This window comes from Somniosus microcephalus, chromosome 10 (genome assembly GCF_052327205.1).
Source record: "Somniosus microcephalus isolate GS21.2 chromosome 10, FLI_Smic_1.0, whole genome shotgun sequence".
Lineage (NCBI taxonomy): Eukaryota > Metazoa > Chordata > Chondrichthyes > Squaliformes > Somniosidae > Somniosus > Somniosus microcephalus.
In genome coordinates this window covers 199,730,953-199,757,395 of record NC_140996.1, presented here as the reverse complement: position 1 = coordinate 199,757,395, position 26,443 = coordinate 199,730,953, and the positions used below count along the sequence as shown (strand labels likewise).

General features: G+C 42.4%; 1 protein-coding gene and 1 long non-coding RNA gene across 7 annotated transcripts in view; one reads left to right on the top strand and one right to left on the bottom strand.

The window, feature by feature from the left end:
* LOC147111993 (uncharacterized) overlaps positions 1–26,443 on the bottom strand; it is a 54,426-nt gene that overhangs the window by 12,248 nt on the left and 15,735 nt on the right. The window lies entirely within an intron of this gene.
* Positions 7,305–26,443, top strand: part of LOC147111992 (F-box-like/WD repeat-containing protein TBL1X) — a 330,596-nt gene continuing 311,457 nt past the window's right edge. For all 6 annotated transcript variants that reach the window (XM_085999446.1, XM_085999441.1, XM_085999444.1 and 3 more), the window contains exon 1: positions 7,305–7,882. The gene's annotated coding sequence lies outside the window, so the exon portion shown is untranslated. The remainder of the gene's footprint in view (positions 7,883–26,443) is intronic.

Here is a 26,443-nt window from a genome sequence, read left to right as displayed (position 1 = left end):
ATGAAGGTTTAGCATAACTACCCTACTTTTTAATTCTATCCCTCTAGAAATAAACCTTAGTGCTTAGTTTGCTTTTTTTTATGACCTTGCTAACGTGTGTCGCAACTTTTAGTGATTTGTATATTTGTACTCCGAGATCCCTTTGTTCCTCTACCCCACCTAGAATCACACCCTCCAAGTGATAAGTGACCTCCCTATTATTCCTACCAAAATGTAATACCTCACATTTATCTGTGTTGAACTTCATTTGCCAATTTATGCCCATTCTGCAAGTTTATTAATGTCCTCCCGTAATTTGTCCTCCTCAGTATTGACTATCCCCCCCAATTTGGTATCATCTGCAAATTTAGAAATTGTGTTTTTGATTCCAAAGTCTAAATTGTTAATGTAAATTGTGAACAGCAGTGGTCCCAGCACTGATCCTTGTGGAACACCACTACCCACCTTCTGCCATTATGAATAGCTACCCTTTACTCCTACTCTCTGCTTTCTGACCTGAAGCCAGCCAGCAATCCATTCTGCTACTTGTCCCCTGACTCCGCATTCCCTGACCTTGTTCTTCAGTCTATTATGGGGTACCTTATCGAAGGCCTTTTGAAAATCCAGATAAATTACATCTACTGCATTTCCATTGTCTACTCTCTTTGTTTCCTCTTCAAAAAATTCAATAAAGTTGGTCAAGCAAGACTTTCCCTTTTGAAATCCATGCTGACTATTCATTATTATATTTTTGGTTTCTCGATGTTCTTCTATTTTCTCCTATAGTAGGGATTCCATTATTTTTCCTACCACTGATGTTAAGCTGACTGGTCTATATTTTCCTGGGCATGTTCTATCCCCCTTCTTAAATATCGGTATTACATTAGCTATCCACCAGTCCTCTGGCACTACACCTTTTTCCAACGAATTATTAAATATGCGTAGTAATGCCTCTGCTATCTCTTCCCTAGATTCTTTTAAAATGCGTGGATGCAATCCATCCAGACATGGGGTCTTATCCTCTTTGAGTTTGATTAGTTTATTTAATATATCCCCTTTTTCAATTGTAAATGCACTTATCTCATTACTAATCTCATCATCCAATGTCATGTCCACCTGTTCTATCTCCCTGGTAAATAATGAAGCAAAATAATTATTTAATATTTCTGTCATCTCTTTATCGTTACCTGTGGTATTGTCCTGTCCATCCCTTAATGGCCCTATTCCCATCCCAGCCTTCCTTTTTTATTGATGTGCCTATAAAATATTTTACTATTTTGTTTTACATTCCTTGATAATTTAATTTCATAGTTCCTCTTTGCCTCCCTAATTGTTTTTTTGACTTCTCTCCTAATCTTTTTGTATTCTCCCTTATCATGCACTCCCCTGCTGTCTATGTACTTAATGCCTCTTTCCTTACCGTCAATTGTTCCCTTATGGCTTTATTCATCCATGCAGTCTCATTGTTGTTTAGTTTGTTCTTTCCTTTTAGTGGAATATATTTTCCTGCACTCTGTTGAACACCATTTTAAATGTTTCCCAGTGCTGTTCTACATCATTGTTTGCCTATATTGTTGCCCATTTTTTCCCCAAGTTCTATTCTCAGCCCATCAAAATCAGCTTTTCTCCAATCTATTAACCTAGTTTTGTCATACTTATGTCCTTCTCAATTATCATCTTAAAGCATATTATATTATGGTCACTATTGCCTATATGTTTCCCTACTTTTACTTCTCTTATCTGCTCTGGTTCATTCCCCATTACTAGATCCAATAGCAAATCCTCCCTTGTTGGGCTTTTTACATATTTGGTTAGAAAGGAGTCCTGTACATATTGTAGGAACTCTATTCCCTTATCCCCTTTACCTACCTCTTCTGTCCAATTAATATCAGGGGAGTTGAAATCCCCCATGATTATTATTCTATGTTTTTTACTCATTTCCCTAATTTGGCTGCACATTCCTTCCTCCACCTCCCTTCCACTATTAGGTGATCTGTAGACTATGCCTAGTAGTGTGATTGATCCTTTATTATCTTTCATCCCTATCCACATGGATTCTATTTCTGTCTTGCTGATATCTGCGTCACTTTTTTCAACTGCCATTATGTTATCCCTAATAAGTACAGTTACTCCACCTCCTCTTTTTCCCTCCCTATCTTTTCTAAATATGCTATACCCTGCAATGTTTGATTCCCAGTCCTGATTTTTCTGTAGCCAAGTCTCAGTAATCCCTACTATGTCTGGTTCCTCACAACGCATGATTGCCTCCAGCTCCTCTGTTTTATTACGGACACTGTGTGCATTGCTGTACAGTTTAACTCATTTTAATAGGATTTCCTCTCATGTTTAATCACCTGTTTAGACTCCTGTTCTATAACTCTATTTATTCCCTTGCCATCAATGTCCTCCATTACTTTATTCTTTCCTATGCTCTCTTTTCCTGTTTTGTTTATATTTAGGCTGGTTATGTTTCTTGTAGATCCCTCCCCCCATCTTACTAGTTTAAAGCCTTTGCCACCTCCCTATTTACCCTTTCCGCTAACACATGGGTCCCATCCTGGTTCAGGTGGAGCCCAGCCCATCGGTACAGCTCCTTCCTGTCCCAGAACTGGTGCCAGTTTCCCATGAAAAGGGACCCCTCTTTCCCACACCAGCCCTTTAGCCACGTGTTAATTCTCCTGATCTGTCTGCTTCTATGTCAATTTGCACGTGGCTCGGGCAATAATCCAGAGATTATTACCCTCGAGGTCCTGCTTTTTAATTTAGATCCTAACTCCTGATGCTCTTTCAGCAGGACCTCCTCCCTGTTCCTACCTATGTCATTTGTTCCAACACGGACCACAACAACTTGATTTACCCCCTCCCTTTCCAAGTTCCTCTCCAGCCGCCGTGAGATATCCCTTACCCTGGCACCAGGTAGGCAGCACACCTTTCGGGATTCTCGTTCTTGGCTGCAGAGGACACTACCTATCCCCCTAATTATAGAGTCCCCTATCACATTTCTATTCTGCTCTTCCCCCCCCCTTGGACAGCTTTCTGAGCCACGGTGCCTTGGTCTGCATTGTGGCTGTCCTCCCCGCAGTCTTTCTCCTTGTCCTCACAGGTAGCGAGTACATCGTACCTGTTGGACAGGACCAGTGTCTGCGGGATCTCCTTCTCAACCTCTCCTAAATCCTCGCTACCTGTCTCCCTAACAGTCACACCCTCCCTTTCCGGAACCTGTGATTTTCTCTGGGGTGTGACTGTATTGTGGATAAAATTGTCCAGAAATTCCTCCCTCTCCCTTATGTGTCAGAGTGTCTCCAACTCGCACACCAGCTCAATGACTCTGAGCCGGAGGGATTCGAGATGGAGACATCTATGACTCTATGGGGGAAAAATTCAGTTGTTTGCGCCTCCCGTTAGCGCCTTAAGAGGGCGCTAATGGGGCGCAAAGTAACTAGCGCCTGGGCGCAGCGATGTTTGTACTGCTCGCGAAATTAACTAGACATTTTGCGGCAGCGCTAAACACTACTGCCACAATCTCCTGCGCCAGCAGATTGTGACGTCAGTCGAGTGTGCAATGCTCTGTTAGCGCCCCGGACCGGAAATTGAGTGGTGCCCCCTGCCTTACCGCCTGCCGCTAGCAACGACAGGTTGAGGGGAGCGTTATGCTGTCAGAAAGGGACTAGGGGAGTGCTATTTAAAGGCGACCACTTCCTGCCTTTTTTTGTCGGTGGCATTTTTGCACCACGCATTCTGAGAGAGAGAGAGAGACCTCTGGAGAGATTCAACGCTGTGTGAAGGAGTTTTGGGTACTGAGCAGCACTTTGCAGGTTGATTTTGATTTGCCCTTCCTTGTATCGATTTAGAAGAGGCTATGGGGGCTGCACTCTGAGCTCTTTCCCTGGGCCTCTCCATTGTTCTTTCCAGTAGATTTGATGTACAGGTCTCTCCAGGCTGAGATTCAGGCTGAGATTCAAGGCTGCAATGAGCAGGATGTGGATGGAGAGCAAGATCAGCCCTCCCCTTTAAGATAAAAAGAGAAAATGCAGGAGAAACTCAGCAGGTCAAGCAGCATCTGTGAAGAGAGAAACAGAGTTAACATTTCAGGTCGATGACCATTCGTCAGAACTCCCCTTTAAGAATTGGACGGTGCCAGTGTGTCTGTGTTCCATTGCTGACTGACATCACATGAGCTTCGCCAACGTTGTGAGGTAACGGCTCGCTCCTCGGCCTTTGCGCCTTAAGACAGGTGTGAAGCGCCTGATTTAGCGCTCCAATCACCTCCAGGGGCGATAAAAGCCAAGTTTGCCGTCGGAGGCGATAATTCGTGCCAGGCGCTAAACTTTGCGCACGGCCACTAATGGCGCCCCAAACAGGGCTATACCGAATTTCTCCCCCTATGACTTCTGCAGACGTATTTGCTCGGGGCAGTCTTGCTGTCCACAAACTCCCACATACTGCAGTCCAGACAAAGCAGCCCACTTGATTGGCACCCCATCCACCACCGGCTGCAGTGTGTACCATCTACAAGATGCACTGCAGCAACTTGCCAAGGCTTCTTCGGCAGCACCTCCCAAACCCGCGACCTCTACCACCTAGAAGGACAAGGGCAGCAGGCGCATGGGAACACCGCCACCTCCAAGTTCCCCTCCAAGTCACACACCATCCTGACTTGGAAATATATCGCCGATCCTTCATCGTCGCTGGGTCAAAATCCTGGAACTCCCTCCCTAACAGCACTGTGGGAGTACCTTCAGCATACGGTTCAAGAAGGCTGCACCACCACCTTCTCAAGGGCAACTAGGGATGGGCAATAAATGCTGGCCTTGCCAGCGACGCCCAGATCCCATGAACAAATAAAAAAATAGGAAGAATACCATGTAATAAAGTGTTTTCAAATAGTTGTTTTTTTTAGGAATGCCGAATCATTTTTCTGGCTATCCATATGGAGACACAAGTTAATGATTTACACATAAAACATTTTTGAGATCTGCAGCTTTAATATTCAATCTCAATTTATGAAAATAAATTGCATAAAATATCGTTTATGATTTATTAGAAAACCGTGATGGGCACTTTGTATATAGCGTGCCCCTTTTAAACGGGATACAGTTGTCTGTCAGCGGGAGCACAAATAAACAATGCCATTCTGGGGAACAGGTCAAGTTCATCTTCACAATACCAAAATAATCAGATTAGAGTAGGCTGAACTAAACAAGTGAGCTGTCAATCAAACTAATACGATTAACTGCAAATTATCAAACAGCCAAAGCAAAGTGTGTGTTAAAAAAAGGGCAGCAAATATGTTTCCATCAGGCACTTCAGGTCATCATTTGGTAGCAAATCTTAAAAAAAATCAAAATGCTGCAAATGAGAAGTAGGCAGTTTCTTGTGATTAAAAAGCGTATGAAATAGGTGCGGTTTCTGGAACAGCGCCCTTTACAGTTGCACTGCACTGTGGACTGACCTAAATTTGCAAACTGGATATTGATTTTTTTTTCGACGCAGAGAGAGACGAGAAACAAATGTTTTCATGCTGCAGAGAGCAAGCCACCCTTCCCCCTTCCCACCTTCTGCTGGCGGAAGTACTGCGCTACAGTTGGGGGTACTACGGTAAAGCTGCGAATGTGTCACTGTAATGCAGAGACCTGTAATGATGTCAACTTGTTATTTACTTTCCAAATCTGAATGACTGAGCAAGGGGAAAGGAGAATCAATCACCCACACGGTGACCGGGCAGGCGCAAAAAAACACACGTATATACACACACACACACACACAGGCTCTCCCAGCGTGGCTGGGGGAAGGGCAGCACATGGTGCAAAAAAAATACTGTAATCATTAAATATATTCCATTATCCAAATAACAAACCACTTTTCACACATTTCAATGCACCGGGACGTTGCATTAATACATTTGGTTGTAGCCCTGACTTGTTTTAATTTGAATAGGTTGCTTTAATTCTATGTTTGGGACTGGATTGCATTCCTATCAGTGCTCACAGCATGTTGCTAGTGAATATATATATATAAAAAATAGTACTTGAATCCTTAAATCTATTTCTTTAAATGTTAAGTCGCGTCCTTTGGCGTGGAGCACAGTTTGATCGCATTTCTGTGTAAAAATGATAGCATTTATGTGCATAAAATAATACATAGAAACACTGACAAAATAATCATTAAAAAAAACATGCAGCAGGATCCATGGCTGGGAACACCCTCCCCTCCCCCAATGGAAGGAGCAGGAGTGCCTGCGTGTGTGTTTAAAAAAAAATCAATCTGCTTGGTGGTATGTCCTGAAATCATTTTAAGAATCTGGAGGGGGGGGGGGGTGTTCTGTGAGAAAGGAGACATAATTGCAAATCTGGTGTGGGGGTGGGTGGTCGGTGAGAAAGGAGACATAATTGTAAATCTGGTGGGGGGGTCGGTGAGAAAGGAGACATAATTGTAAATCTGGTGGGGGGGGGTCGGTAAGAAAGGAGACATAATTGTAAATCTGGTGGGGGGGTCGGTGAGAAAGGAGACATAGTTGTAAATTTGGTGGGGGGGGTCGATGAGAAAGGAGACATAATTGTAAATCTGGTGGGGGGGTCGGTGAGAAAGGAGACATAATTATAAATCTGGTGGGGGGGGGTTTCTGTGAGAAAGGAGACATAATTGTAAATCTGGTGGGGGGGGTTCGGTGAGAAAGGAGACATAGTTGTAAATTTGGTGGGGGGGGTCGGTGAGAAAGGAGACATAATTGTAAATCTGGTGGGGGGGTCGGTGAGAAAGGAGACATAATTATAAATCTGGTGGGGGGGGGTTTCTGTGAGAAAGGAGACATAATTGTAAATCTGGTGGGGGGGGTTCGGTGAGAAAGGAGACATAATTGTAAATCTGGTGGGGGGGTCGGTGAGAAAGGAGACATAATTGTAAATCTGGTGGGGGGGTCGGTGAGAAAGGAGACATAATTGTAAATCTGGTGGGGGGGGTCGGTGAGAAAGGAGACATATAATTGTAAATCTGGTGGGGGGGTCGGTGAGAAAGGAGACATAATTATAAATCTGGGTGGGGGGAGTTCTGTGATAAAATTGCAATTAAATAAAAAGTGTTTAACCAGGCAATGGATTATGAATGCAAATAATTAAAAAAATTCAGTGCAACATTATGTGCTTCCATTCCCCTCCCCCACCCCTTCTCCTCCATATAACCATAAAAGTATATAGTATAGTGAATGAGACGGTTGCATTATTATTAATGATGAAAGGGTGTGTGTGTGTGCGTGGTGGGGGATGGGCCTGGTGCAGCTCCTCTGCCTGTGGCCCTGCTGGGGCTGGAAGGCTGTGGGGGAGGGGGAGAGAGAGAGAGAGGGAGGCAGGGCTGATTTTCCCCTAGTAGGTCACTGGCTGGCGCTGAGCGCCGTGTCTCAGTGCCTGTCTGCGCCGAGCCTGTGCCGCCGCCGCTTGTCGTCGTTTCCTCAGCTTCTCAGGTTCACACATTCACTCACTCAGCCTGGGAAATGAATGTTTTAGGAACCAGCAGCAGGAGCAGCTTCTGACGCCATTCCGCGATCAACTTTTACCTCTCGCTCTCTCATATATATATATATAATTTTTTTTTCTCTCTCACATTTCCATTCGCCACCACATCGTTTCGGTGTCATTAGTGTAGGATCAACACATCCATGCGAACTATTCTTCCCCAATTATAGGCCTTTCCGAGGCACATATTGACCGGACACACACACACACCCCGACAGAGAGAGAGAGAGAGATAGCCCGGTGATGAGTAATACGTGAAGAACGGTTCATTTTTAACCTTAAAAAATATACATATATATAAGAAGAAAAAAATAACAACAGAAAAAGTAGTTGGAAGCTTTTCGTTGTTTGTGGAAGTGAAAACAAGCTGTGGGTTTTTACACGCATTGTATAAGGTAAGATGTTTATATATAGACACAGCATTGATCTAGACAACTTTTGAAGACGTTACATGTTGTTTGTTCTGACATTTAAAAAAAGCAGTTAAACTGACTGGTTTTGGTCTGGTGGGGGGAGGGGGACTTACAGTTTGGAGATGGGGGTTGTTTGCTAACTGCTACTTTCACTGACTTGGGAATATTAATTACTGTCATTCAGGGATCCTTAAAATCCAGCAGTGTTCATTAGGACAAATATATATATTTATATATGTCGAAGTAGCGGCTCAACGAGTTAATCTTTCATGTTTAATTATCATTTCCCCCCAACGCCCCCCATCTCCACACACACACACACACACACAAAAGCAAGTTTTAGCTGAAATGAATGAAATATGCATGTGGTCGATCATACAATTGTGAAATACGGGGAGTGTTCAAAAGCACCAAGGTTATAATGTATTGATTTTACACATGACACATTGTGTGTATGTAATAATTATATATATATAGTGATAACAATTGCTTATTTCGTGAAACTAGGTCATGGATAGGTATGACCACCATTTGTGTGTGCTTAAGTATGGATCATTTAGATGCAAAATGATTATTTTGATGCTCAGAGTCTCTTGGTTTTTTTAAACCATGGGAAAAGTGTAAAATTTGAAATATTCACCATGCAGATGGCGTGGATTGCCTCAGCAATGTGTTGGGGGAGGGGAATCACACTGATTCAGTGTTTTATAGTAGGGAAACCACATATAATGGAGTCTGTTCACACAGAATATTACATTATAAAAGTATGTGTACTCACCACATTTAATATTTGACATTTACTTAGTAAGCTTGGTGTAAATGCACAGTACATTTTATGCAGCTTAATTGAATGCGTGCATACATTTAAAATGTATTTTCTATTTATTTCTGGTCAAACTATACTGCAATATTTAGGATGTAGATGCGTATAATTGAAGTAGAGAGTTTTTAAAAATAGCATTCACAGACAATAAACTGTGAACCTTATTTCCACAGTTGTTGCACCATGATGACATAGTTACATCATCTAACCGTTTCCCCAGGCCTTCCAAATTTGGAAGTAAAAGAAGTTTGAAACTGCAACAATCTCATGAATGTGATAAATAATACTTCCTATGAAACTTGTTTTTATTTTCATTTGAGACTGACTGCAATTCACTGCTTACCCTGTTTGTCGGTTACCCAGTCACTTTGGCATTACATAAGAACATAAGAAATAGGAGCAGGAGTAGGCCATTTAGCCCTCGAGCCTGCTCCGCCATTCAATAAAATCATGGCTGATCTGATCTTGGCCTCAATTCCACTTTCCCGCCCGCTCCCCATAACCATTGACTCCCCTGTAGGTCAAATGTCTGTCTATCTCCGCCTTGAATATATTCAATGACTCTGCCTTCACAGCTCTCTGGGGTAGAGAATTCCAAAGATTCACGACCCTCTGAGAGAAGAAATTCCTCCTCATCTCTGTTTTTAAATGGACGAACCCTTATTCTGAAACTATGCCCCCTAGTTCTAGATTCCCCCATGAGGGGAAACATCCTCTCAGCATCCACCCTGTCAATCCCCCTCAGAATCTTTTATGTTTCAATAAGATCACCTCTCAGTCTTCTAAACTCCAATGAGTATAGGCTCAACCTTTCTTCAACCTTAGGAATCAACCTAGTGAACTATCTCTGAACAGCCTCTAACGCAAGTACATCCCTCCTTAAATAAGGAGACCAGAACTGTACGCAGTACACCAGATGTGGTCTCACCGGCGCCCTGTACAGTTGTAGCAAGACTTCCCTACTTTTATACTCCATCCCCCTTGCAATAAGGGCCAACATTCCATTTGCCTTCCTAATTACTGGCTGTACCTGCATGCTAACTTTTTGTGTTTCATGTACAAGGACCCCCAGATCCCTCTGTACTGCAGCATTTTGTAGTCTCTCTCCATTTAAATAATTTACTTTTTTATTCTTCCTACCAAAGTGGATAACCTCACATTTTCCTACATTATACTCCATCTGCCAAATTTTTGCTCACTCACTTAACCTATCTATATCCCTTTGCAGACTCGTGGAGCCGTCAGGTGGGGTTTCAAGCGTGTGGGGGGGGGGGGAAATTCCCGAATTTGGGGGTCCCGACACCATCCCGCCCAAAACCCCGCTCCACGCAACTTTCAGAGGCGGCGGGTACCCGCCCCGCACTGGGACCCGCCGACCCCAGGCGGGAAGGGATTAGTGCCAATTAACTGCCTGTTAACAGGCAGTTTTTAGCCTAATCCCTATTTTGAGGGGTTTCGCGTGGGTTTCCCGACGGCTCCAAACCACACCAAGTTAGAGCAGGCAGGCCGTCAGGTTGAAGGAGTTGGAGGGGTCGCGATGTCGGCGCTCAGGTGAGTGATGGGTGCATGAGTGCAAAGGTAGGTGTGTCTAAAGTGTGTAAAGAACTTTTACTTACCTGTACTTACCTTAACAGCCTTTCTTCCTGCAGGCATCGGGAGCCCATCACTCAGCCGGCACTTAAAGCTGAATGGCTGCGATCTGTGAAAAGTGACAGCCTTCAGCTTTGAGTGCTGCTGAGAGTTCTAACTGAGTCTGTGCAGAAGGACTCAGGTTAGAACTCAGACTGTCAGTGTTTGGCAGCTTGAAACAGCTGTGAAACACTGATATTTCATCTGTCAAGAACTCTTGACAGATGAAATTGCAGTCTGTGACGTCACCTGTTGCCGGGTGGCCCTTAATTGGCCTGCTGAGCCCGCTGGGCGGGCTCAACAAGGTCAATCAAGGGAAAATCGCGTGGATTGGCCGGACGTCGATGTAGGCGGGTCAAAAACCCGAAAGGGGAAGTCCCGCCTTCTTCCCGACAGCTTCGGGAAAATCGACCCCTTTGCGTCCTCCTCACAACTTGCTTGCCCAGCTATCTTTGTATCGTCATCAAATTTGGCAACAGTACACTCGGTCCCTTCATCCAAGTCATTAATATAGATTGTAAATAGTTGAGGCCCCAGCACTGATCCCTGTGGCACCCCACTAGTTACAGTTTGCCAACCTGAAAATTACCCATTTATCCCGACTCTCTGTTTTCTGTTAGTTAGCCAATCCGCTATCCATGCTAATATATTACCCCCAACCCTGTGAGCTCTTACCTTGTGCAGTAACCTTTTACGTATGTGAAAGAGCTGTTGAAGATCTTCGATTTATGCCAGCCAAATGCTATTTTACTCCAAGGATGGGTAAAACCAGCATCTTTAACCAAACCATGCAGAGTAGAAGGTTCCCGGTTCAATTCCTAAACTGTGGGCCACAGCAGTTGGAACATGACAATTACCTTCAGTGCCCCTGGGTTCCAGAGTGGTAACAATCAGCCAGGTTTCCCATTCCAGATCGCTATCTCATGACCTCAGCTGGAAAGCACCTATGTGTTGACATCTGACTTGGCTGGGATGCCTTTCAAGGTCAAATAGTTTACAAATATTCAGGTGTTGAAATTCTGTAGGGATTCGCCTACCATAACTTTGGCAGCAGACCAGCCAACCCGCCAAAGAAACAGCATTAACACCATTTTTCAGCCATTTACACCACTTCTCTGGGTGTTCTGCCAGTCTACCACTGGGAGACCAGCTAGAACCTCCATGTACTTTTAAGGACTCAGTTTCTAGGCTCACGCCTGAAAAATGACCCCTTCAGCAAGGTACCAGAGGGCTGCTAGTGTCCATAGAACCATACCTAGCGAGAGTTAGTGGTTTCAAAAAGTAGAGGAGAAAATTGGAAAAAAACACATGAAAAAAAAATCTGTGGCAAACCACAGAATAACATTGCAATAAGATCTACTTTCAGCTTGGTAGCTCACTGAGCTCTTTGGTTGCCATGTTGGAAATCACATAAGGTGAAATATTTTGTGATGATAGTCTCAGAATAAAGAGTCGCCCATTTAGGACTGAGATGAGAAATTTCTTCACTCAGAGGGTGGTGAATCTTTGGAATTCTCTACCCCAGAGGGCTGTGGAGGCTCAGTCGTTGAGTATATTCAAGACAGAGATCGATAGATTTTTGGATATTAAGGGAATCAAGGGCTGTGAGGATAGTGTGGGAAGGTGAAGTTGAGGTAGATCAGCCATGATCTTATTGAATGGCGGAGAATGCGCGAAAGGCTGAATAGCCGACTCCTATTTCTTATTTTTAAATAGTGGTGTAATGGCTGGTCACAGACTTACTGAAAACTTTTAGTCCTGTGACTAAACATTGATCCAAAAATGTGTCCATTTATTGAGGGTGTTTTCTGTACATTATTATGTAGAAATAAAGATGGTGTAAGTACTGTTATAGTTATGATAGAAGTTTTTACAGTACCTGCCATTTAGTGCAAAAAGCCAAATCAGCAATGTAGATTTTCAGTTTGCTACTAGGACGCATAACTGGTGATGTGGATTGGCTGCCACTTTATACAATGCAAATTAAACTCGAGCTGTTTCTACAACAGGCAGAAAATCTCCAGCGCCAGTTTTACACCTGGGTGACTAGTTGAAAATGTACCCCACTGTTTTACTGTTTGTAACCTCGGTGTCCTATTTGACCTTGAGCTGAGCTTCCAACTCCATATCCTCTCCATCACCAAGACCGCCTACTTCCACCTCCATAACATCGCCTGCCTCAGCCCATCTGTTGCTGAAACCCTCATCGACTCGACTGTTGCAGTGCTCTCCTGGCCGGCCTTCCAGCTTCCACCCTCCGTGAACTTTAGTTCATCAAAAGGTCTGCTGCCCATATCCTGACTTGCGCCAAGTCCAGTTCACCCATCACCCCTGTTCAAGTTGACCTACATTGGCTCCCGGACTAGCAAATCCTCAGATTTAAAATTCTCATCCTTGTGTTCAAATCCCTTCATGGCCTCGACCCTCCCTATCTCTATAACCTCCTCCAACCCTCAGAGAACTCTGCGTTCCCTCAATTCTGGCCTCTTGCTCATCCCCGATTTACGTCGCCCCTTCATTGGTGGCCGTGCCTTCAGCTGTCTAGACCTTGAGCTCTGAAATTGCCATTCTAAGCCTTTCTGCCTCCCTACCTCTCAATTACCATTCTAAGCCTTTCTGCCTCCCTACCTCTCCTCCTTTAAGACACTCCTTACTACCTCTTTGACCAAGCTTTTGGTCACATGACTTAATATCTCCTTATGTGGCTGGGTGTCACATTTTGTCTGATACTGCTCCTGTGAAGTGCCTTGGGACGTTTTACTACATTAAAGGCGCAATATAAATGCGAGTTGTTGTTAGAATAGGAGTTTTGTGACTGACTGTAAAATTGCCATGGATAAATGCACTTTGCAGTGCACTCAGACATACAGACTAGGAAGTCCCAGATTCATGGGTAGAGGCAAGTGACTTAAAACAAAGTGATTTGTTACTATTCAGATATGTTCAGTAACCAGCATTTTTACTGTCTTTGCAAAATGCAGTAAATGGGCAACAAATCATGCTGCACTTTGTAAGTGTAGAAATTCACAGAATGTGGCATTGCACCAAATCCGTTGGCATATTCATAGGCACTTTAGGAACAGGAAAAGGCCAGCTAGCCCAATAAGCCTACACCTTTGCAGTGCATCTCAACCCTATTTTCCTGCCTTCTCAGCGATGTTATGATGCAAACACTTAAGCGCTCATATCAAGTTCCCCTCTCCGTTATTTTAACGGAGGTGTTAACCTGAGCTAATGCATCCATTAAAATAGTGCAGAGGAATTTGATACATGTGTGCTAAGTGTCCGTATGATAACATTGCTGACGGTCATTTCTGCCCTCATGTCCTTTAAATCGTGTCTTTCTCCAGCTACTTACCTCTGGAACTCATTTATATTATCTGCTTCAGTGACCTAGTCTGATGACTTATTCCATATGTTTGATACTCCTTGTGTGAAGTGGTTCTGCCTGAATTCCCTATTAACTCCTAATTTTCAGATTTATATCTCCTAATTTTTGAATCCTTCATCAGTGTAAACAAATTATCTAGATCAGCTTTAGCAAATCCATTCATGGTGAAAACAAGTATGCCTTCTTTAATAATTCCTTATAGCTTAGATTTCCGAGACCTGGTATCAGCTTTGTTGATCTATACTATGGGTTCTCAAGTGCAATAATATAGCCCTGATATTCCTTTCTCTCTTTCCCTGGACACTGGACAGGTGTAGTGCAACTGAAGTGTGCTGTGCCTGTCCAGGCCTCAGAGCATACTCATTTGGCGAACTGGCACATTTGTGTGGCCTGTTTGTACCCCCAGTGCAGGCTCGTCAACCGGCACAGCCTTGCACTTGGAAACGGGCCCGAGAGCACGAGGGACTGGCTTGAAGATACATGGAGAGGCTGAAAAAGCAGGTAGGACAGTTGAGGTGGAAGATCTTATTGAATGGTGGAGCAAGCCGAATGGCCTACTTGTGCTCCTGTTTCTTATGTCCTTATGTTCTCTGGCTTTCCTCGCCTTGTGACTGTTCCCCTCAGACTCTCTGATCAAAGGAGGTCTTGGGTGCAAGGCCTAATTTCTTTGGGTATTCCTGCCATGTAGCGAAGAGGAAACTGATGCGCGAGAGGGCTGGGAAACCTCCCTTTTCGGCCTCGTTTTCATGTCTGCCCTGGCCCTGCCTCTGCTCCTGTTGTAGGTGCAGGCCCTGATCTTCCCATTTGGGAAAGCCCCTGGAAATCCTGGGGCCACGTAAAGATTTTTCAGGTGCTACGAAGAAGAAACCACTTGTGCTCTCAAGATCACCGATCAGGGTATGGCAACTGCAAAAACAAACCTATTTTGTGTGACTATTGGGATAAAGTATTTTTTTTTTCCCATTTTCTATTATTTTTCTGTTCACAGCCTTTTCTTTGTTTCATCTTATTTCTGTTGTTTTCATTCTTTGATCAATTCTTGCTGATGTGGCTAGGAATTAAGCTTAAAAAATGGAGTCGTTTTTTTATCTTGAGACTACATCACTAGCCCATTGGTTCTGGAAACATTGGCACTTTTTAAAAAACCTTGTGAGGAGAGGGAAGACCCATGTGCAAACCCATTCGTCACAAATGAGTTTAGGAATGTGTTGCACACAGCGCACAGAAGAAATCTTGCCCCTTGATGTACCTGTAAAGTTCATGTGCAGCTCTGTAAACACCTTTGGCAGCAATGAGTTTTTTGGGCTTAAACACATACCTTTTTGTGGAAAAAAAAACATTATTTCTGTTCAGGCTGACTGATATTTTGTGGTTTTAAAAAAAGTAGCGAGTTACCCAAGGCTGTTGGGACTTTATCTGCTGTGTACATGGAATTTGTTTGCAAATTGCAGTTATTAATACGGTCTGAATAATGAAATAATACCAAGTGAAGTCCCATTGATGTTGATACCGAGTTTGACTAATCTCAGTTGCAAGTTGACACGCCAAATGGCAGTAAATCTTTTACATCAGAACTACCTAGCCATAGATAGAAGGTCACGTTATGTAAGCCTGCTGTGGAATTGTTGACCGTGTACTTAATGGGAATGGGCATTTGTTGAGAACTCATTACATGTTGGCAATAATTCATGTGATTTTCCATAAGCTGGCATTGACTCTCTAACATAGTTTCAACTAAATGTATGGTGGACTTTTTCCTCAATTATACTGTGCTGCTAGATATGGAGTAGTCACATGTCATAAGTGCATTGTCCAGATTTCATTTTTGCTCTGCTTTAAGAGAAACTCTTGACTTGAATAAAATTATTTACCTGTATACAGTAAATAGATGCTCTTTTCTGTTTCCTTCTAACTATAATGATTATTGGATTATTTTTACAGTGAAGGTATTGTACTCGGTTATTTTTCTTTAATTTCATTTCCTAAACGTGAGCTAACTTAATAAATAACAAGGCTGTGCTGAGTTAGCTGACTGCTACCTGGGTGGCATTTTGGTTGGCCTCAGCACCCTGGATATAAAAGGGGGACGATCAGCCAGGGTTTATGCTTCTGATCGCTAGCCAGCAATTCCTGCTTGAGAGTGAATGTGTGTGGTTGTTGGGTGAAAATAGGATTGTTGCTTGGCTCTGATGCCCTCCAAGGATCTGCTGATGCTCACTGCCAAGGCCATTTTGGGCAAGGTACTGGAGGGTAACTGGTGGCCATTGAGCCACATCCCAGCAAGATTCAGGTACTTTTGGGAGAGGGGGAAATTAGAAAAAAATATAAAGAAAATAATAACTTAATTGTTGATGAATTTACTATTGTCGTACCTCTTGCGATTAGGAATTTATTTAGGAGAACACTTCCCTTTTTGTTTCGTTAGACTGCTCCAGTGCCAGAACCACATCACCACATTTGAAGCAATGGGCAACACTGCTTTTTATAAGTTAACATTTTGTTTTTTCATATATGCTGTATAATCCTGATGGTAACTGCATTCTAACCCACGGTTATGGTACCTAAAAGGGCTATCATTTATGTTCCTATCCTATTAAAAGGCAGGGCAACTGTAAACCTCAATTATGCCAGTCTTTTTAAGAGAACTGATGGAAATCTTATATTTGTATTATAATCTAATGAAGCTTCTGAAAACTCATGCGCCTGTGTGTAATTGTGGAGAGATTACTATTACCGAGTCTATCTATGCCCAGATCTATTTTTTTCTTTCTTGCGTCACCTGATCTGCTTTGCACCTTTGGAATATTAAAATCTCTTCCATTTTTAAGACTGAGAATCGGGCCTACAGGCCATTTTGCCACAATGTGATCCTCTATTTCTGACATGACCCCAGGGTGCCAGAGTTCCAAGGTAGCTGAATCCTAGTCAGCAGAAATGAAGCTTTAAATGCCAAAATATCTCGTTTTTATTTGGGAATTGTATTTTAAAATATGGTGCTACAGAAAGATTGTTTAAAATAAAATATTTAATGAGTTTATATTTTAAATTGAAAGAAAATCAAGTTTTCAAGTTCCTTGTCCACATGCAAGAAAAATCCAAATCTTGAAAAAAAACCTTTAAGCCGATATACACTAGACTGATTGAGGAAACAGGCTTTGTGTTAAAGGGTGAGTATGACTCAGCACATAAGCACTGTGTCAGCTGAATTCATATAAAGGATTTAGTTGGGATTTTTGTACATAACCAGGGAAAACTTGATCAGCCATACTCTAAATAAAGTGTAATTGTGGTTTATTTTAAAGTTATATTTTCAAATATCTACGCCTTTTTTTTCTGGGAGCTCATTACTTCAATGAGTACTGTTGACAGCAGAGAAAAATTGTGGAGTCAAACAGCTCAGAAATGCATAATCCGCAGGAATTCTGTTGAAGGGAACAGAAATTTCTACATGTAAACTCGGGCTGATTTGGCATAATATGCAAGATGGAACAGTAGTGAAGTCTGAAATAATTTTCACAAATATTCTGTCTCAAACATTAAACGGTGCAAGAATCCTATCCCGTTCTGATGAAGGGTCATCGACCTGAGACCTTAACCATGCGCTTCCTCTCTCCACAGATGCTGCCTGACCTGCAGAGTGTTTCCAGCATTTTCTGTTTATATTCCAGATTCCCAGCATCTGTAGTATTTTGCTTTCTGCCCAACAAAAATATGCTTTATAAAGACAAACGGCTAAAAGCCCGTTCCCTTCAGGAACATCTATCTATAGAATATATGGGGAGTATTACAGTGTAAAACATTGTTATTTTTCAGTAAAGCTGGCTCTTCCTGTCAGTGGACCACACTATAGCCCTGGTTTAATGTCATAATAATTTTGTAAAAGAGCCTTCCTGTCACACAACGCTGATCTGCATGGAAAAACTTGACTGCCAGAATGGTTGTGGTTAGTGTCAGTAATGGAAGATGTCAGTCCTGTTGGTAATACTTTAATAGGAAACCCTCAAAAGATAAATGATATAAAACTGTAGGTATATTATACATAGTGCTTGGCAGTGTGGTGAAAGATGTAATTGTCTCAGAGTTCAGGTAACATAGAAAGTGTTTGAAATTCTCTCGTTCATGAATATCCAGCTCTCTTTGATGTAATGCTGACAAATAACATACTCCCAGCCATCCTTTATGTCCATTCTCTATAAAATGTTGCCTATCTCATTTCCCCATCTTGAATGGTGCCCAATGAAATAAGATTCCTTGTTTGTATTTTGAGCAGAGTGTAGTATACATGTTGTAGAACATTATATTTTGTATTTCTAATCTCCGCACCATTGCTGATGTTTTGTTTTGTCTTTTTCCAGCTTTCCCTCCTGCCCCTTGCAGACAGTGACTCATGATAGGGCACAGTTCCATGGGTACCAGTTGCCATAAGTGAGATTTGACTCAGTGACAATTCTAGTGAAGGCATGTGCCTCGTAGTGCTTCTCAGCTGTTGTTCTTGTAACTGTTAGTGGAGTCATTATCCACGACAGCAAGGGCTATGCCTTGTCACCCACAAGCTATCTGTTCACTTGACTATCTCCCTGGAAGAGCTCAAGGAGGGCAGAATTCCTGAGGATGAATACATCATGCCAAGTTCCAGCAAATCTGGCACTCGTATGAAGGATTCTTTGCACCTGTCACTCACAATCTGGACATTTAGCAAGTGGTACCCCTTTCAATAAGAAATTTGAGGGGGTTAATGGTAGGAACTTGCAATGTTACGTGCATGCCATCTACTGCACCCTGAACTTTGAAAAACCAACATGTATGGCCCTATCACACTGCTAATTTGCTGCCTTGCCAAACTGGATGAATTCTCAAGCTCTCCTAAAAAGTGTGTCAGATACCTGACCAATATATGCCAGATGGCTTCGTGGGTGATATTACTCAGTGGGGGAAAATGCACCAATTGGTGTGCTTCTGCGGCATAAAGATTGTGAGGTCCCAGGTTCAGTCCCCGGTCTCTTCAGAATTAGCTGCTCTGAACTGCGGCAGTGGTGAAGGCACCATAATTTGTCTTGGTGACCCCAGGTTAGATACGGGGAAAATTCAACAGGGTTCTCACTTCCTTGATTCAACATTTTCCAGTGATTCTTGTCAACCAAGTGCATGTGTGGAGGTTGGGTGAAGACGGGATTGGAATTAGGAACATAGGAACAGGAGTAAGCCATTCAGCCCCTTGAGCGTGTGCTGTCAGTTCTATTGGATCATGGCTGATCTGTACCTCGCCTCCATTTATCCACCTTTGATCCAATATCCCTTGCCCTACCTAATAAAAATCTGTTGATTTCAGACTTGATCATTTCAATTGATCCTGCATCCACAGCCTGTTGGGTGCGAAAGTTCTAGATTTCCACTACCCTTTGTGTGGAAAAAGTGCTTCCTAAGGGGATGGGGTGGGGTGCTTGGGAGGGGAAGGGGAATCAGTGGAGTGTAAATGCACATCTGAAAGCTATCCTGGGCGAGACCTATTTTGGCTGCCCACACATTACTCCCATAGCTTATGTGGAGAGATGGATTTTCATTCCCCCATTGTGCTGTTCTTGTTAGTTGTAATTTAATATTTTTTGCAGGAAGAAAATACGATTTCCAGTATTCTTAAGATGCAATTTAAGCAACAAATATAGCTTTAGCTTTGCAATAGAGAAGTTACAGGAGCTCTTGACCAAAATGCAGTTATTTTTCAGTTTCTCCTTCATTTCAAGCCATGTGTAAACAGGAGGCTTTATTTATTTATGGAAAATAATCTACCAGGAATGCAGTGTTGTGATGTCTCTTATGAAAATTTGATCCTGGTGGGAGCATGGAGTTATTATAAGCAGGACACGAGAGCAACTGAATTAATATATGGTACTAAAAAAGAGAGAGGTTTTGTATAAGCTATTGGGAACATGCATATTTATCAAACAATTTTAGAAAAAATTGATGCAGGTAGTATTTCAGCCCAGATATAGTCCTGCTGGGCTTGACCGATCTTCATCAAATTTATAGTTAATAGTAAGAGTACAAAAAGGAGAATTTGAGTGGACACTTGGTAATATTACCAGCTGATTTGGTGTCGGGCATACTCATCAAGTCTCAGTAAACCTGCCAGTTACCTCAGCAGAGCTGTTATATCTATGCATGTAAAAGGCACAGTCTGGTGATAACTCATCTAGCAGCAGGAAGCAGTTAAAGAGGAACATTCTTTGTTGGGGTAAATACTTTACACACAAAATTCATCGGTACACGTCATCCCTCATTAGTTTGAAACCTTTCACTGTAAGATTTTGGGTAATTTTAAAATTTTTCCTTCAGCAATGACCTGTTCAATTGACGAGTGTAAACTAAAATTGTCCCACATAAAGTGCTCCTTTGCCGAGTTTAGCAGTGGCTTATTTTAGGTAAGCTGGTTCACTATGGATACTGTCCAATGAATTTTGAGATATTGGATCCGCAGCAGCACATATTTGAACCAAGGTTGCGTTTTGTAGTATTCGTGTTTATACACATCAGCAGGCAGTATTTAGTTTTAAAATGTGTCGTTTGCAGTGTCACTGTACCCTCTGCTAACCAACAGTAGGAGTCAGTAGGGATAGGTTTAACACTGAAATAATCATGTGATTGGCAAGCAGAAACAAGAATGCGACAGAACTGATTACTGACTTGTGGGTGTGCTCCCAGGGACTCCCTGCCCAATATCGTTGGAGCACATCCATATTGAATCTGCTTACATCACTGGTTTCTGTATATAGCTCAGGAGTCACCATTCAGCTGGAGATCATTTATGAAAAGTGTAGGCTTTGTTGAAAAGCAACTATTTGAGTGCTTTATAACTCGATGTTCCTTTTTAAACCTAGACTACAGTCCACAGTAATGGGTAAGACAGTCACGATTCCAAAAAAGATTTAAATCGCTCTAAAATAACTAAATGCAAGGTGGCTCAGCTTGTTCTACTCCAGATTAAATCACAATGATGCAATTGAAAGATGATTAATTCAGTATTGATACTGCTCTGATCAAATAAAAGCTTAAGCAATTTCTGTAATGTTTGATAAAGTCAAGTGTAGTACCAATTTTCTGGCAAAGCTTAACTATATGTTTCATATTAGGGAAGGCTAATGTCCAGGGTCAGAGTTAGCTCCTCTGACGGCTTATCTAGTTAAGTCAGCAAGTGGCCTCTCCATGAAGCCTATTTATGTTCCCTGGTCAGTGCTGAGTTAGCTGATTGTAGCCAGGGTGGCAGCAGGGTTCTGCAATTGGCCCCACTGCCCCTACATTAAAGAGAAGAAAAGGGCCAGGGATCCTTCTCCTGATTGCTATCCTGATAGAAGTGCATGTCTGGGGATGTTGAATGAGGGCAGAATTGGGCTTGACTGATATACCCTGCAATCCAATATACTGTACTTCTAAGACTCGCAGTGTCTGCTTAAGAATGGCCATCTGGGCACGTTACCTGAGGGTAACCCGCACCTGTGAAAATATCCCCACTAATGAGCCAACACCTTCAGGATAATAGAAGTTGGTATAAACTTGGTGGAAAAGGGAAGAAACTGGACATTCAAAAAATTGAAATGTGTAAGTTTGAACTGTAGTGATGCTGAAGTTACAGTTCACAGATCAGGTAACTCATTTGCAATAAACAAAAACCAGTACCTGTTCTTAAACCTCTGAAAAAAATGTTTTTTTTTGTATTTGTTCTTGGAATGTGGGCGACGCCGGGATGGTTACAGTTATTGCCCATCCCTAGTTGACGTGAGAAGGTGGTGGACCTCCTCCTTGAGTTGCTGCAATCCTTGTGATGCTCTTGCGACAGTGGTAGGTAGGGAATTCAAGGATAGTGACTCAGTAACAATGATGTATATCTTGATGCAATGGCCGAGTCGTTGACAGTAGGTCCATCTAATTTTTTTCTTTATTTTTGAACTTTGTAGTGATTTGTTTCCAACTGGATGGCTTGCTAGGCCACCTCAGAGGCCTAGTCAACTATGTAGTGCGGGTCTGGAGTCAAATGTAGGCCAAGTTCCCATCGTTGAAGGATATGAATGAACCAGTTGTGTTTTTAGGCCAATCTGGTACTGGTGCATAAATTACCAGATTTATTAAATTCAGTATCCCAACTTGACATGATTTGACTTCTGGGTTGCTAGTTCAGTACCATAACCGCTACACTTTTTGTGTTTGGCCCTGTTTGTGTTGTTCTAATAAGGTGCACAATGGCACCTCTGTCCATGGAGTGCCACCACACAGATTGAGTTCCGTGGTTAAAAAAAAAGTCACATTTTGCATGTTAAGATGAAAGGGAAGATTTCCATGCTGCATTGCTTATGTTGGGGGAGGGGTGTGGGTGGCGATTCACATGCTGCATTCATACCACCACCAAGTTTCCCTTAGAAGTCTGAAGTCAAGGCTAAAAAGGGTTAAGTTTTCTCCCTTTTAATTATCATTCCTCTGTCCCTGAAAATGCTGAGTCATGGGTGAGTACACATTCAGACTTTTGCTTCTGTCTAATGCCTTGCCCCAAGCAGCCCAGAACTGAGCTAATTTCTATTCACACATGCACATTTTCTAGAAGTGGTTGCTGGATAGTGATCAGAAGTGGCTGATTTTTTTTCTCCCAGCCTGGAGTACTTCGGTCAATTGTAGTGCTTCTACTGCCATCTCTACTGAGATGAGCTAACTCGGCACACACCAGGAATTAAACCAGATCTTCCTGATCGATACAGCTCAGTTCCACGCTAGGCAATAATGTTTTTTATACTGGTATTTGGAGTTCCCCTCAATTTGCCTTTATAGAGTTTTGCAGATATGGCTTCAGTAATGATCTAATGCAGATCTAACACCAACAATGTGAATTAGGTAGTGTAAGATGTTTATTTGAAGATCCAAATAACATTTGGTTCGTCTTTTTTGAGTTGGCAGATGGTTATCTGCTAACCACCTGCTTGCAGACCATTTGCAAATCACACAGAAGATTATTTCTAGCAATATTAGCAATGTGATTGCCTGCATGTAGTCAGTCTTTAGGCGGTTTGAAGTTTGCTAAATTGAGTTGAGGCTTTTCTCCCAAAACACAGCATGTGGTCAATAGCTCATCAAATTCAGAGACTGTTTGAGGAACCTTTACTGGATGCATATTTCAACATAGAAATTATTCTGAGACACACAGGACTTGAGGTGGAAAATTGCTTGTATGGGGAGCAGGGTGGTGGTGGAAAGGTTATCTGGTTACATGTGGTAAGTCCCAGTTAGCATTGCTAAGTTCATTATGTGGGTCAGATCAAATATGCAGTATGGAATGTGCTAAGTTGAACAACAACTATTTGCATTTATTTAGCACCTTTACCATGGAATTCACAAGATAATTCACAGAGGAGAAATGGCAGTAGGAAGAGTTAGGAAAGATGACTGAAAACATGGTTGAAAAAATAGATCTTGAGGCTTTTAAAGGTGAGGAGAGGTATGGAGGGTTAGGAATCTACTCAACCCCACTGATAAATATCTTGGTTATTGATTGCAAGTGTGGTAAGTAATAATGCTGATATTTTAATATTTACACCATGAGTTCTTTTTGTATAATGCCTACAGAACAAATTATTTGCTTTGGTTAGTTAGAACATAATATAAGTAATGCTGTCCTAGGTGCAAACTTCATCCTTTGTTTCCTGCTACTCCCGGAAGTTCAACTCCAATATTTTTTGCCCCACCTTTTAAGTTGCGTCCTGCCCTTGATGTCCACACCATCCATGCTTTCCACACAGGTCACCATGGTAATACTTGCACACCATCTTATTTATTTTAGTTTCATTTTCCCAGGAGATCTATAAGAAATGTCACAGTACAACAAACCTCAATACCTCCAGGCTAGAAAGGGGGAAAGTTGGTCAAGATTCCCGATTCTTTGACTATCCAGTGACATCTGTTGGAATGTGTGAAACATAGAAACATAGAAGATAGGAGCAGGAGTAGGCCATTCGACCCCTCAAGCCTGCTCCGCCATTCAATGAGATCATGGCTGATCATCCAAATTCAGTACCCTGTCCCTGCTTTCTCCCCATATCCCTTGATCCCTTTAGCCTTAAGAAATATATCTAACTCCTTCTTGAATATATTTAATGAATTGGCCTCAACTGCCTTCTGTGGTAGAGAATTCCACAGGTTCACCACTCTCTGGGTGAAGAAATTCCTCCTCATCTCTGTCCTAAATGGCTTACCCCTTATTCTTAGATTGTGACCCCTGGTTCTGGACTCCCCCGCCATCAGGAACAACCTTCCTGCATCTAGTCTGTCTAGTCCTGTTAGAATTTTATAAGTTTCAATGAGATCCCCTCTCATTTTTCTAAACTCCAGCAAATATAAGCCCAATCGACCCAATCCCTCCTCATACGTCACTCCTGCCATCCCAGGTATCAGTCTGGTGAATCTTCACTGCAGTCCCTCCATGGCAAGAACATCCTTCCTCAGATAAGGCGACCAAAACTGCACACAATACTCAAGGTGTGGTCTCACCAAGGCCCTGTACAACTGTAGCAAGACATCCTTGCTCCTGCACTCGAATCCTCTTGCTATGAAGGCCAACATACCATTTGCCTTCTTAACCGCCTGCTGCACCTGCATGGTTACCTTCAGCGACTGGTGCACAAGGGCACCCAGGTCTTGTTGCACTTCCCCTTCTCCCAATCTATTGCTGTTCAGATAATAATCTGCCTTCCTGTTTTTGCCACCGAAGTGGATAACCTCACATTTATCCACATTATACTGCATCTGCCATGCATCTGCCCAATCACCCAACCTGTCCAAATCATACTGGAGTTTCTCTGCATCCTCCTCACAGCACACACGCCCACCCAACTTTGTGTCGTCTGCAAACTTGGAGATATTACATCTAGTTCCCTCGTCTAGATCATTAATATATATTGTGAATAGCTGGGGTCCAAGGACCGATCCCTGCGGTACCCCACTAGTCACTGCCTGCCACTCGGAAAAAGACCCGTTTATTCCAACTCTTTGCTTCCTGTCTGCCAACCAGTTCTCTGTCCAAGTTAGTACCTTACCCCCAATCCCATGTGCATGTGTAGATACCATTTGAGGGCAGAATTAGATTTGCTCTGATATCACCTGGCCAACACGAGCTAGCCTCACCCAGGAAGAATGGCCACCATGGCAAGCTACTGAGGGCTGTTGATATCAATGGAAATGTACCCGTGTCAGTCACCATCTTCACAAAGGAAGGTTAGAAAGGGAAGGAACACTGCACTCTTAGAGCATCACTGAATTATGTCTCCCAGCAAGTGCCAATGATATTTTCTCATATTGTTTGCTATAGTTATCATTTGTGAATTTTCCCCCTATGTATAAAAGCAGGCCAAATTTTGTTTTAGACTTCTTACGCTCTAAGTAGATTGTTGGAATTAAAATTCCTCAGATACATGGTTGTGTAAATCTCGAAGAGGAAAGGAAATCTTTTCCTCCTTCATGTGATCTCATTGGACGCTTTGCGCATCCTTGAGTTATCAGAGTTGGCAAAATTTCAATAAATGTTGACCTGTCATGCTAAAGAAATGGTCAGGTAAAACTTTAGAAATACGTCTTTCAGTTGTAGAAAGGACTTTGAAGCTTTTATTTCAAGCCAATCATAGATGGATTTTCAAAGAAGCGATTGGAGTTTGAAAATGTTGGTGGAGGCAGAGGATAAGGTCAGTAAAAGCAATACTAAAAGTAAGTTAAGTTAATAAGTGCTAAAAAGTACAATATAAATATACAATGCTGAAATAATGGAAAAAATAAGAGATTAAGCAGTACAAATAGGTCCTAGCTATTTTATGATTAAATATATATATTAATTAAGTTACTCATAACATCTCCGGAGCAGCATTATTATTGTAATAATTGATGATTCTTGAACCTCACAGTGTGCGAGGTGAAATGTTAATCAGAAGTGGCAGGCCTGGGGGTATGACATTCCCTGGTGAGTTTCCAGGAGCAGGTTTTTTCATTTTTGTTTGCAACATTAAATGAAGTTAAAAGTAAAAACGGTTTGGTACTCAATAAAATTTGTCCATGAAGCCACTAAGGCTAGAGGTTTTATCAGAGGTTGTATTATGTATAACCTGAGTACACTTTTATAATGTGAAGGGGTTGCCTAACATTTGCTTTTTACTCATTCAATGCAAGGGAGTTCTCCCAAGGGAGTGAAATAGAGTACACCCCGATCTGTATAGGTCATGGTTGGTAAAATTCCTGAAACTCTTAATTAATTTAGGCTGGCTGGGAAACACAGCCACCGTCTGAGGCCCTAATACATGAAACTATGCATGCCATTTTGACCTGAAATGGCTGATGTGCGAAGAGTTTCCAAGCCTTATCCCCTACAGATACAATATCAATGTTTCATTCTAACTGTTAACAGAGAATTCTTCATTCTTAAACTGAAGCATGTTGAGCCAAATTTTGACTCTTGGAAGGTACTTGTAAATATAAGGAGAGATTTAGAGATACTGGCCTAGAAATTGGGTTCTGGCGCTGCAACGGCTTTAGCGCCGGAAGTTAGTGCCGGAGCTAAGTCGCGCTGGTCGGGCCCAAAATTCACTACTTCTGCGCCCAAACGGCTGCCGGTGCTGCTGAAAGCTGTTAGCGCCTGAAAACTGGCGCTATGCGCTGAATTTCGGCGCTATCCCGGCGCTGC